The 13,522-nt window shown below is 54.6% G+C and overlaps 1 long non-coding RNA gene across 2 annotated transcripts in view; it reads right to left on the bottom strand.

Moving 5' to 3' along the window:
* Nucleotides 1-13,522, bottom strand: part of LOC106895785 — a 36,530-nt gene that overhangs the window by 6,784 nt on the left and 16,224 nt on the right. Inside the window, exon 1 of one of the 2 annotated variants that reach the window (XR_001413512.1) lies at nt 9,893-10,139. The exons of the other annotated variant lie outside the window; for it this stretch is intronic. This is a non-coding gene — a long non-coding RNA (uncharacterized LOC106895785). Of the gene's footprint in view, nt 1-9,892; nt 10,140-13,522 lie in introns of those variants that run through there. 2 annotated transcript variants of the gene reach the window in all.

Genomic DNA, 13,522 nt, shown 5'->3' with positions numbered 1-13,522 from the left:
TTCTCCCCTACACCATATCCCCCAACACCACATCTAAACGGCTCTTAAACACATCCAGGGATGGGGACTCAACCCCCTCCCTGGGCAGCCTGTTCCAATGCCCAAGAATATAGATATATAGAATATGAATATATAGAATAGATATATAGAATATATATAGAGAGAATCATTTAGGTCGGAAAAGACCTTCAAGATCAAGTCCAACCCTTAACCCAGCACTGCCAAGTCCACCTCTAAGCCATGTCCCATGGCAAAACACCTTCCTCGCCCGCACGGATGCCATCCCTGCCATTGAAATCTCTCCGTATTAACCAGGCAAACCCTCCCCAGACCTCCCAGGCAGCCTGGGCTGAGCAGCTCTCAGTCCCCGGGGGTGCCCATCCCCTCTGCCCCGTGCCACCCCATGTCCCCCAGCCGTGCCCAGCCCATCCGTCCCCCCCTTTGCAGACACAAAGCCACCCCGAGAGCCTGGGCGGTCCGGCTGGGACCCCGGCCTCCATTAGGGAGCTATTGATATATTTAGAGGAGCTTGTAACGCGGAGGCTTTTCAGGCTGACCCTCTGCCTCCCATTCAGGCAGCAGACAATGATGAATGAGCCCCGGAGAATAGAGGCAGCCCAGCTGAGGCTGACGCTCCTGTTCTTCTTGAAAAGGTAGAAAAAGGATCCTGAAGGAGCAAGGAATAATTAAAAAATAAATGAACTGGCTTGGGCAGTGATGACAGAAGCCCTGCCTGATTTGCAAGGGCTGGGCATGCTTCACAGACCCGCGCTGCCCTTTCTATTCAAGGGAGAAGATCCTTTGGATAAAACTCCACTGCAGCAGAGAAAATGCGAGGAGCATTAAAAATGTAAAGCTAGAGAATTCTCTTTAGTCAACTGCATAACCCCAGGCCGTGTTTGTCACTGTCACAGTGATGAATTGGGAGCTGTCTGAAATCAGCATGCTCACTTTAATAATGTCACTTTCCCTGAGCCCTAAAAAATGTCTTTCTGAACCAGCTGGACAGAGTCTATTCCTTAGCCCGGCAATTACCCGTTTCCCTGGGCTTTGCCGGGCAGCGCAGCTGAAACGGGGGGTTTTGGGAGGGGAGGTGGGGCGGGGGTGCAGGTGGGGGTGCAGGCAGGGCTCAGCACAGCCTTGCTGCAGGGACAGGCTGGGGATAGCAGGTGACACTGGTGGCCACCAGACCCAGGGAAGGGATGCTCAGGCTCCAGGAACTCTCCTATCAGCTGATTTTCTTACCCTGCCCCAGCTTTACTCTTTCTGAGAAATGCCATTGAATTAACTTTTAGCTACTTGGGTGGAAAAAACAACATTAAGTTTTGCATTTTAAACCCTGAATTTCAAAGCTGCCTTTTGCCGCCAGCGCACGGAGGTTTTTTTTTTTTTTTATTTCCTGGGAAATGGGATCATTTGCAATGGAAATTGGTCCCGTATTTTTGCAGGGAACTGACTGGAATTAAATCATTTGTAATGAAATGTAGAAAAGTTCCCAGAAATTTCATTTCATTTGCCTTTCATGATAGCTAGTCCGTCCCCCTCTGCAGCCAAGATCTGCAGGAGTGAATAATGATTTTGGGATCACCAGCCTGGTTTTCTAAAATCTGCAGAATCTGCAGAAAAGTCCCCCAAGAAGCACTGGGGCCGCAGCACTGTGACTTTCTCCTGCAGGATGGCAGCCCCCACCAGGGAGGAATCCTTCTCTGGGACTTTTGGTCCTTTCTTTTCCAAGCACCAGAGATGCAGGTCCCACATCCCTGGGGCTCACTGAGGGGACACAACCCCTTAGAATCATCTAGGTTGGAAGGGACCTTTAAGATGATCAAGTCCAAGATCACCTAATCCTTCAAGATCATCTTTAAGACCTTCTAGTCCTTTAAGATCATCTAGTCCATCCCAGTCCCTTTCCCACCCTCCCTCTCCCCCTCCTCCTCACAGCCACAGGATCCATCCAATTTAGCTATTTTTCAGCCAAGCTTCCAAACCCATTATTTCCTAGAGTTGCTTTTTTTATATTTTCCCCCCACAAACCTTGGGCATCTCGCTGCTTACAACCAGACCTAAGATAAAACCAGCTTCAAAGCAGTTTCTATAATGAGCAGCAGTGCATTAGAAACCCAACAACAGAGGAGACGAGACCGGGATAAAAACTAACCTGAAAAGAAGCACCATCCCTTTAAGGAGAGATAATGAACGGAGAAGCTGTTGCTTGGCATGTTTGCAGAGAATCGCTAATTAAAACATCACTTCTGTAAAGTATGCTGATCCCATTGATTCTTCCCCCCACACAGTTAATTTGCTGCTAGGAAGGCAAAGTCGCAAGGGTCCTCATTATAAAAATTTCACTGGCTGCAGCTAATGGTTGTAATTAATAGGTGCAATAAATTTCAAATGGGCAGCCAGGGTGTTCATTAGCTGTGGGCTGACTCAGCACCGGTGGCCTCACCAGTTACTAAATAACCCATTTCCAAGCAGACGGGAGGAGGAAGGTGCTCTGTGGCACAACCGCCGCATCCGTAATTCCCTGCCGAGAGCAGAGCTGAATAAATAATTCCCGGCAAGTCCCGGATTTGTCTCTCTTTTTTTTTTTTTCTTTTTTTTTTTTTCTTCTTGTCTCGTTGGAGAATTGTCTGTCCAAGCCTCCTCCAGCTCTCGGCCAGCAAAAGCGGGGGCAGGTTTTTCTCAAAAGTGCGGCCGCAGCCAAGTGACCTGGATTTGGTGTGGGATCAGCACTCGAGGAACTGAGCTCTGTGATGCAGAGGGCAGGTAAATACCCATGGATAATGCCAGGGAGCCGGGCACGGATCATCAAACCCCGGGGAAGCCATTCTTGCAAAGCCCAGACCCAGGTCTGCCTGGTGGAGACGTGAGCTTCAGCCTGGTTTTTAGTGCCCTGGTCCTGCTCTGGGCATCCTGCCCGAGGGCTGAGCTTTAAAATCTCCCTTGGTTCCTGCTGAGCATCATCCCCTCCATAGGAGGTCCCGGTGCTGCAGCCCCACGTGTTCACCAGCCCTCCCAGTGGCCACCAGCAAGGTGCTGGGCATCCCACTGTGTCCCGTCAGAGCTGGATGCTGTCACAGCTTTGATTAAAAACCCCAACTTTACAGTTCATTATCGTCTGGCTGTAATTAAAATATTAATAATTGCCACTCTCTCCCTGAGTTCTCTCCCTGGATCAGCAGCTGTGGGGCTGGGGACCCAGCAAGAAGCTCTTCCCCTGCACCACCAAGGCCGCAGGGAGGCAAACCCCATCCCCAGACCCATGTGGGCAGCAGTGACCCCGGGCCATGAACTGGGATTTGGGATGAAATCCCCACTTGCCCCAGTGGTATTTGGGACCTGGTACCCTCTGCATCAGCCAAGTGACCCTAACACCCCCAGAAGCCAAAATCCCAGCTGCTGCCATGAGGGATGTCCAGGACCCAACAAGGCACCGTGGGGGCTGTGTCGGAGCATGTGGCTGTGATTTCCCCTCCCTGCAGGACAAGCCCGTGCCTCACCCTCCGGCAGCTCCGGGATAAAGAGAGCTCCACACCCAGCTCCCGGAGGAGCCAGGGATGGTGGATGCCTCATTCATAAATGGCAGTTATTATCTGTAATTAGCGGCTTGTCCTGCTCTGCACATTCGCTCCCGGGAGCTCGGGAAGGACCAGGGAATACTGGAAGAGGTCTCCGACTGCTCCAGCATCTTCCTTTGCCGGGTGCTTCTGGAGATGGAGCTCCCCAGAAGGACCTTTGCAGCGACTCTTCTTCAAGCTCTTTTCTCTGGACCAGGCACAGAATTTCAATCACTGCCTTTTCAAAAATAGGCAACTCTGCACATTCGCTCCCGGGAGCTCGGGAAGGACCAGGGAATACTGGAAGAGGTCTCCAACTGCTCCAGCATCTTCCTTCCATGTGCTTCTGGAGATGGAGCTCCCCAGAAGGACCTTTGCAGCGACTCTTCTTCAAGCTCTTTTCTCTGGACCAGGCACAGAATTTCAATCACTGCCTTTTCAAAAATAGGCAAGTGTGCCCAAGTTCTCTAAGATACTTTGAAAACACCAACCTGATCTGCTGTTTCATTTAACGCTGTGAATGTTTTGTAAGGATGGCAGCCGAGGGTCTTTACTTTGCCCTGGGGGTGGGCAATCACGGCAGCAGCACGGGGCTGCGCTAATTGAAAGGTGGCTGGAGCTGCTGCTGGGAGCTGGATGCCAGACAGGCTGAGAGCTCACCTGGTGCTGGCAGCGTCTCCTCTTGGCGATGGACCTTTTCCAGGGGTCCCTGCCAATGCCTTCTGCACAGCAGGGCTTTCATCAAAACACTTGTCCCGTGCGTGTCTCCCCCCTCGCCGCCTTCAAGCCCCCCGAGGATCAGACAGGCTGAAAAACACCCCTCAAATCTCACTGCTTAAGCCCTTGTGCATTGCCAGGGGGGACGGGAGCCGGGCAAACAAGAGCAAGAAAGAAAGAGATTTGGCAGAAAGTCAGAGGCTCTGGCTCCTGACCACCAGCCACCCCCCGCAACGTGCCCACTCGGGTTCATAGAATCATAGAATGGTCCAGGTTGGAAGAGACCCTTGGGATCATCGAGTCCAACCATCTCCCCTACTCTACAAAGTCCTCCCCTACACCATGTCCCTCAGCACTGCATCTAAACGGCCCTTAAACACAGCCAGGGATGGGGACTCCACCCCCTCCCTGGGCAGCCTGTTCCAATGCCCGACCACTCTTTGGGTGAAAAATTCTTTCCTAATGTTCAGTCTAAACCTCCCCTGTTGGAGCTTGAAGCCGTTCCCTCTCGTTCTGTCACTAATTACCTGTGAGAAGAGCCCAGCACCAACCTCTCTACAGTGTCCTTTCACGTAGTTGTAGAGAGTGATGAGGTCTCCCCTCAGCCTCCTCTTCCTCAGACTAAACAGCCCCAACTCCCTCAGCCGCTCCTAATACGATTTGTTTTCCAGCCCCCTCACCAGCTTCGTTGCCCTCCTCTGCACTCGCTCCAGCACCTCCAGATCTCTCTTGTATTGAGGTGCCCAAAACTGGACACAATACTTGAGTGTATACTGGTTCCTCCCAGTCCTGGCTGCTCTTGGACCCAGCACCGCAGAAACCCAGTGGATCATGCTCCCTCCGTTTCTTCCCTGCTTAACGCCTGTCTTACTGAAAGAAAAATCAATGGCATGCAGGGTAGTGAGAGCAGGTCTCAGGGGTGGAGTATCTCGCCGGCACGGTGCAGATAGGCTGTCGATAATCCCACTCTGAGCCGCTTTGCCCAACAGCCACCGAAATACTAATGGGGGCTGCTGCCGCTCCAGCGCGGGCGTTGGCATCCAGAGCTTCATTCGCCTTAAACTTTGCTGTTGTTGTTGCATTTAATAATGTCAGCTTTTGCCAAAGTCCATCCTTTGGAATCGTAGAATTGCTGAGGTTGGAAGGGACCTTTCAACCCCTCCGTGGTCTCTCAAGAAGCAGGTCCCCACTCAGGGATGGGTTTATGCCCCACCACCAGCATCCCCACTCCACAATAGCTCTTCCCCCTCATGCTTCCAGTGATGCCAAGGGCTTTGCTGAGGGGGCTCAGGGCTGTGCCCCCCTTGGGGAACCACAGCAAATCACCCACTAACCCACTGGGATCATGCAGAGACGACTTTGCTCATTACTCCCCCAACACAACATTGTGGGTTGCCACAAAGCCAATGGCCAAAAAATGGGACCCCTCATGTACTTATGGTTAATTTGCCCCTCTCTCTCCTTCTTGGGGGTTCATGGCATCCTGGCTTTGGGGTCCCCATCCCCAGCCTCGTGCCGGGTCCGGAGCAGCCCCGGGGTGGGAGCGGCGGGGCCAAGCCATGCGTGTCCGCCACAGGGACCAGCCCGGCTCGGCCTGAATGGCTCAGGGCGGCCATTGTCATGGGTGAATTTTCTGAATGAGCAAATCCTCATTAAAAAATAATTAAAACAGCCTGGTGAGATTGGCTTAATTCCTTTCATTTTGACTGATGGTGTTTAGTTTTGATGATTTATGTGCCACAGCCTTGCCAGCTCTCTTGCTTTCATTGTTGGAACTCATGGGATTTCATGATTTTCTTTCTTCCACACCTCCTTGAGTCATGGGATTACAGCTGAATCTCAGCTTTCTTTTTTTTTTTTTTTTTCCAATGACTATTATTTTTAAAGATGCATTCCAGGCTGGTGAAATAAACTTGAAAGCCTGACACCTAATGACTCAGGAAGCGAGAAAAAAAAAGAACAGAGAAATTGCTCACTTCCTGCTTGGGGAGGGTGGTTTGTGACCCCTTGATGTCGTTTGGGTGCTGACGGAGGCGGTGGGGTCTGCAGTGGTGGGGTTTGTGGTGGTGGGATCTGTGGTGCTGGGGTGTGTGATGATGGGGTCTGCAGTGGTGGGATCTGTGATGATGGGGTCCACGGTGATGGAGTCTGCAGTGGTGGGAGCTGTGGTGGAGTGTTCTACCATGATGGGACCTGTGATGGTGAGGTTTACAGTGGTCAGTCTGTGGTGGTGGGGTCTGAGGTGGAGTAGTTCTACTGTGATGGGACCTGTGATGGTGAGGTCTACAGTGGTGGGGGGCCTGTGGCAGTGGGGTGTGTGATGATGGGGTCTGCAGTGATATCGTCTGTGGTGATGGGATCTGCAGTGATGGAGGTCTCTGGTGACGGTGGGGTCTGCAGCAGCACCCTCCTCTCCCACCCCATCCAGCCCAGCTGGACCACGCTTGCAGACATGGCCTTAGCACATTTAAAAGTGCCAGTTTGTCAAGTCCCACTGTATAATTAAACCTGTCCTTCTCCTGAGCTCCTTGCCACCACCTCCCCTCCAGCATCCTGGTGGCACCAGGCTGGCCATGGCCTTGTGGGCACTATGGCTGGTGATGGGATCTGCAGTGATGGAGGTCTCTGGTGACGGTGGGGTCTGCAGCAGCACCCTCCTCTCCCACCCCATCCAGCCCAGCTGGACCACGCTTGCAGACATGGCCTTAGCACATTTAAAAGTGCCAGTTTGTCAAGTCCCACTGTATAATTAAACCTGTCCTTCTCCTGAGCTCCTTGCCACCACCTCCCCTCCAGCATCCTGGTGGCACCAGGCTGGCCATGGCCTTGTGGGCACTATGGCGACGGATCCTGCCTGGCACAACCTGGGTGGCTCCAGGTTTTGTGAAACCACCTGGGTCTGCAACATCTCTGGAAGGGGCAAGGCACGGTGGGGAGATGGGGCTGGAGGTGCCTGGGCTTTTCTCAGCCCCCTGCACGCTCCTGCTCGGGAGAACCAACAGCAGAAGGGGCTCCTGCCATCACCTGCAGCCGTTTGGGTGCCGGGTTAAGGCAGCGGCCGCGGCCCTTGGAAATGCCCTTGGTCTCTGCCTGATGCTTTTGTTCTGCGGGGCTGCAGGTGGGGAGGCTTTGAACCGTGTGAGAAAGAGCTGGCTGCCAAAGAAAAGCCTCTCCCGCCGCCCTCGCAGCCCCCTTCTCCTGCACCCGGCGCCGCTGAGCGCCCTTTCAGCTCTGAATGGGGACGGCGGCGCCTGAAAGGCCGTGCCCCCCGCCATCCCCGTCCCCCTTTGTCTCTCCCTCTGCTCGCCACCCCCTGCCCCATCCGTCTTGCCTAAACCTCTAAGGCCCCCGCAAGGCTTCAGTGCCCCCTTTCACTCGTCATTTGTTACCAAATAAATATGGGTGATTAAAAAGGGATCAGGAGTCCGTGCGGTTTGCAGAGGTGCCTGGAAGGTGGAGTCCCTCCTCTGTGTAGCCCATGGCTTTTCGCCCTACATGAGTTAGGAAAAGCAATCACATAGGAATAAAAAGCCATAGACCACAGCAGAGGGCTTACCCAGGATAAGCCAGCAGTCTTTGGGGAAAGAAAAGGAAAAAGGGAAAGGAGGCGGGAGGGAAAGGAACCCCTCTAAGTTGTCCTCCCTCCCCAACTGGGAGCACGACTCGCTCCATCCCTGCACGGGGACTGCAGTCCCCCAGCTTGACCCTCCAAAAACAGGGGCATCTCCCACCCAGAACACCCCTCAGCACTGCAGGTCGGTTATTCCAGCTTTACTCCCAGGTCAGGAAGGTGAAAAAGCCAAACCTGCCACGTCTGTCCCCTCAGCAGTAACCTGCCAGCGCGGTGGCTCGACCCCGGGAGGTGACCCCACACCCTGCCCTTTCCACTCCCAACAGCGACGAGCTGAGATTGCAGGGACAACAGGCTCTTGCAGCAGGGGAGATGTTTAAAAGACAACATGCCACAGCCTGAGTCAATGGCAGCACGCCCAAGGCACAGGCAAGGAAATGGTTTATTTGCACTCTCCCAGTGTCCTGGCCACAGCTACACCTTATCTCTGTCAGCAGGGTGGCATTCCCCAGCGCGGCTTTTTGTGCCGCTTCTAAGGATCCCAATAAACCTGACAAACCTCGGGTTATAAACCAAATAGCCACTCTATCTGGTTCCCAGTGGAGCAGCACAGATTTACACCAGCAGCCCAAGTGTCCCTTACACCCTGCTCTTCATCAGCCGCTTCCCTTCCCTGCAGCCCAGGAGCCCTCGGGGTGAATCCCTTCTGCAAGCCAGGGGGGGAGAGCGCTCACCTTGGGGTAGAGCTGTCCCCTGTCCTGGGGCTGTTTGGAAAAATCTGACCCTTTGGGCCACCGAGGGACTTGCCCACAGTCTGGGAGTCACTCCAGAACTGGGAATCGAAACCTTTCCCTGGTCCCCACGGCCCCCACAGCTCACCTGGCTGCAGAGGCGGCGGATGCTCGGCGGCGGCGAGAGGTGCATCCAACAGACCCGCCTTTGTCGGCTGAGACAAAGGGCTAAAGAAAGGTCTGGCTGCAAACCCGCCTCCCCCCCTGCTTCCCCCGCTGCTGCCTTCCCCTGCCGCCTTTTCGGGGGAGCCTCCGTCTCCGCACCCACAAAAGAGGCCTCTCGGGACAAGGTGAGCTGCTCCAGCAGCTCCTCCCAGAGTCAGACACAGACCTTACCCCTGAACCTCTGCACCTCCCAGCACCTGGGGGGGCTCCTCCAACACCAAAACCGCCCAGGTTCTCCCTGGGAAAGCGCTGGCCTCTGCCTTTATTCTCTTCCCCTGCCAGGACGTCGGCTCGTTCAGCAACAGTGACTGCTAATTGCCAGGAGCTGATGAGGTCAGCTCTGCTATTGAGTCGAGGAAACTCCCTTTCTTGCTGCCCTAGCAAGAAGCCTTGGGAAATTCAAGGTTTCTAAAGCCATATACAGCAGCCAGGTTTGGAAGGAGGAAGGATTTCGCACCCTGCGGTTTGTAATAGCAGTGAACGTGGCTTTGACCTACAAACCCAACTTCTGAAGCAGGCGGGTGGCTCTGAACTGGCGTTTTCCCAAGGTCTTTCCTCTTTTAACTCCCATATCTGAATAGCAAGGAATAAAGGCCACCGTGTGTCCCACCTTCCCACAGGGTCACGCTCCCTTTCTGGCCCCTTCGCTCCCCAGGATGGTGCACCCACGGGGAGCCCGACCCACCAAGCTCTTCAGGAGCATCATTCAGCCCTGGAAAATACCCTGGGCACTGCATGCCCACCAGGAGCCCCCCCCATGGGTCCCTGCCCCCCAGCTCTGGCACCAACCCACCCCCTGCTCCCAGGGGTGCACTAAGGAGCCAGCCCCACTCTCGTTGCTCATCACACATTCAAAGGGTAAATCTGTCAAGCCAAACTGAGTGGCTTTTGGGGATGTGGCTCTGCTTTGGCACCCAAGAGACCTTCCCAAGGAGGTTGCACCCAACTCAAGGCAGCTCCAGTGCCAGGCTGGATCCCCAGCTTCGGAGTACGATGGCACATGCCCGTCTGAGAGCCACCAGCCCCACACTGCACCGCAGGGACCCGAGGAGAGCCCAGAGCCACCAGCCGAGCGCGTCTGACCTCACCTTTGGCAGTGCGGCATCCTCTCCACGGGAAGGGCACGACGCCAGGGGCTGGGGACGGCAGCCACCGCGGCATCACCCACACCATCCTCTCCTCCCCACGCCACCATGGGCCACCACCAGCCAAACCCGGGTGCTGCAGGGATGTTTGGCCCAGTGCTGCATGCAGGTTACAACCTCCCAGCCCCAGTTGGCTACTGGGGAAGGTCGTATTTTTGAAGCCCGGACCCCTCCGTTGGTGGCTGCTCCTGCTGCTGTCCCCACGTCCCCACCAAGCCTCGCTGCACGGTCACATACTTGGAATGGTTGTGCACCAAGGGGCCGGAGAGGAGGGAGAGAGGGAGGGAGGGAGCGGGGGTCAGGTATTTCTCCATCCCCAGCTCCAGAGAGCCGGTAACAAAGGCGCTATTGAACTGCAGCCTCTCTGGTCTGTGAAGCAGAAACCTCTTGTATCTACTTCACTGCCTTTGATCTAACTCCCCCAGTGGGATGTATATTACTCATGTCCTGCTGCTCGGGTACTGCTGCCAGAGCGGGACGGGGGGGGACAAGTCCCCACTCACCACCCTGGGTTTGGGAAGCACCGGGCAGGGGCACCCGGCATCCATTTCCAATGCCAGCCTTCCCTGTGGTCCCTCTATCCCCCGTCCCCCAACACCACCACCCTCCCGGACCCCAAAAGTGGGGGATACGTGCGGGAGCCCAGGGCTCAGCCGAGCGGAGAGGCGGGAGGAGCAGGGCTCTGCGCCTCACATTCCTCTTCTGTAATTAAAGCCGGTGCGCTGGGTGGAGGGGGAATTTCCCAAAGGGTTTTACTGGCGTCTGGACAAGGGTCAGACAATGAGAACATTTGACAGGGTGCCCAAATCCGCTGTATCTTGGATACGCTCAAAGCCTCCCCCGTGCTGTCGGTCCCAGGCGCTGGTTTGCCGGAGGTGGGGGCTGTTTGGGCAGGTTGGGAAAGGTGGGTGGGAGCTTGGGGACTCTCTCACCATGTCCCCACAGCCTTCCCCCCAGCCAGGCTACCCCAAAAGTGCAAAAGCTTGAGCAGCCCCAGCTTGCTCTGAAACCACGTCCCCACCGGGATCCCTCAGAAAATCCTGGGTAAAGGCATCAAAAGCACCTTAGAGACTCACAGCACTTGGAGCGGTGCTTTAAAAAGTCCTTTGCTGCCATCAGCAAGCTCCCTGCCACGCTCCCTCAGGAGCTGGGGGCACTTGGGGCTTAGCCTGGTTTTGCCAGTCCCGGGGGAGCACTGGGATGCCGTGACAACCTGGCTGGAATTCATCCCAGCTACCCAAAAGCACTTGAGTGCTTTTGGAAATCTTATTCTCCTGCCTTTCCAGCTGCTTTGCAGAAAGCCCTGAGCCTGGCAGCTCCCAGAGAAGCATGTGTGGGCATCACCTTGGGAGCAGGCAGGTCCCTGGGGTGCCCACATGACAGTGCCCAAAGTGAGAGTCCCCAAAATGACAGCACTAAGGGAAGCCTCCCTGGAGCCAAGGGCTCTCCATGCTGCTTCCCCTTCTCCTTCTCCCAGGGCTCATCCCTTCCTTCCCTGCCCATGTCTCAGGTTGGGGGAGAGGTGAGACATGGCTGCCCCCATCCCAGCTGCAGGGTGGGGGGAAATAATACACACCCCACAACTGAAATGGAAAGGATGGATGGATGGACTAATACTGAAGAACAGAGACCTGCCAAGCTGGGTACACCTAAAGGATTTCCTTTTCCCCAGGGATCTATACTCTTGCAGCCCAAGAAGGTGCAATCAACCTCTTTTTTAGGGGACCATCAGCAGTTCCCCCCCCTCTCTCCCCAGCCACAGGCTGGCAGGACATGCGGGACCCAACTCTTGTTCAGTTTTTCAGCATGAACTATTAGAACTTGGGGAGCAGTTGAAGTCAGAGTTGGGCAACGATCCATTTCCAAGCTGTCTTGACAACTGGCTCCAGCACAGCAAGATTAGATCTACTAATCACATTTATAAGGCGCCCAGGATCATGAATTGGGTATTCGGAGAGTATTTGTCATTGTAACAATGTCATTTCCCAGCCTTCAGCATGCATTACCTTGTCCTCCAAGCTGTTACGGTTGGGCTTTTTCTTGCTTTATAGAAACATCTACTTGGAGAAGAGGAGGCTCAGGAGCATTTGTTGTGCCGGTGCTCTCTACAGCTAAAGGCACACGCTGTCTGTCACCCGCATGTCCCACGGATGGGGTAATACTGGGGTTATTTATGGGTTTTAATCAGCTTTCTCATCACCTGATTGTGTATCGATAGCTGCTTTAACAAACAGATGCAACCCAAATCTTTCCCCAATGCTGTATAAATCCCCCAGCTCCTGCAGGCGATAAAAGGGGAGGTCAGGTGAGGTGGGAGACAGCCCGGATCGGGCACCGCATCCTTAATGGTGAGCTCAGGAAAGCTGCACAGCCCTCTCTCCCCATTGCTGCCCCACAGAGGGGGGCTGACACCGAGACCCCACTGTCGACAGCCCCCTTATCCTGCCAGAACGGGGGGATGTGCTCAACCCACCCGTTTGCAGCAGCCACAGCCCCGCGTGAAGGAGAGAGTAGACAGAGCCCAGGCTCCCTGTGCAGGAGGCACCAGCAGCCCCGGAGAAACCCACAGCCTCAGGAAGGGCCAAAATAGTCCTGATTTTTGCAGGTGGGCACTCAATCGCACGCTGCTTTCAAGAGACAGAGTACAGCTTAAAACTGGTCCCATTTGTTCTAAGGAGAGAAAAGAAATCCTTTCATTTTCTGGCCACTTCTTCACTTCGCTTTACATCCCTAGGGATGCTCAGCCCATCCCTCTCCAGAAGAGCACACATTGCTCCCCCCGACACCCTGGCAGCCCATGGGATGTGTTTTCCCCTTCCAGCAGGTACCAGTGCTCCAGGACCTGGTTTTCCCTAACTCAGGGATGTGTGTAGGGAAAGGGGGGCTGGCAAGGTGCTGGGGGGGACAGGATGTGCAGAGCTGGGCTCCGGCTGCCCCGGCACAGCTCAGCTCGGCACCGGGCTCCCACAGGACTGGCTTTTCCATGGGTGCCTGAGGTTGCTTTGGAGTGCAGAAATATTCTTGCTGGAACAGGCAAGTTTGAGCCGGGAGGAATATTCTGCAAATCCAGTTAGTTTGTACCCGTTGGCTTTGGGTACAAAACCAGCTCTGAGAAGTTGCAGCTGTTCCTTCCCACTTTTCCATTTGGAACAGCGTGCCTCTTCCAGCTCTCCTTCATTTTTACTGAGAATACGTATTTTAGGTGACTGGAAACGTAATGAAAGTTTTTTCTCTGGGTGAAACAGAACGTTCTCCAACCCTAGATGATTTTTTTTCCTCGTCTTGCTGAAAAAAACTTTAAATAAATTCATTTTGGCTTGACCCCTCGGTGCTTCTGTGCTCTGCAACCCAATGACTCAATCCTCAGCAGAGATCTCACACCTGAACCGAGCTGCCCTTGGTGGGGCACGTCTGGCCATGGGAACCCCAAGACCATTACTTGTGTGTCCCAGGTCACAGCCCATATGATGCTGCTGAACCCCAAAGCTCAGTCCCACCACACTCCGTGGAGCGTTGCTGTTTCTTCCAGCTTAATTTTCCAAGGTGGAGGGATGAGAGAGACAGAGAGAGGGA

This window comes from Calidris pugnax, unplaced genomic scaffold (assembly GCF_001431845.1).
Source record: "Calidris pugnax isolate Ruff unplaced genomic scaffold, ASM143184v1 scaffold215, whole genome shotgun sequence".
Classification (NCBI taxonomy): Eukaryota; Metazoa; Chordata; class Aves; order Charadriiformes; family Scolopacidae; genus Calidris; species Calidris pugnax.
The sequence above is the reverse complement of the archived record's forward strand: the minus strand, read 5'-3'. Positions and strand labels throughout refer to the sequence as shown.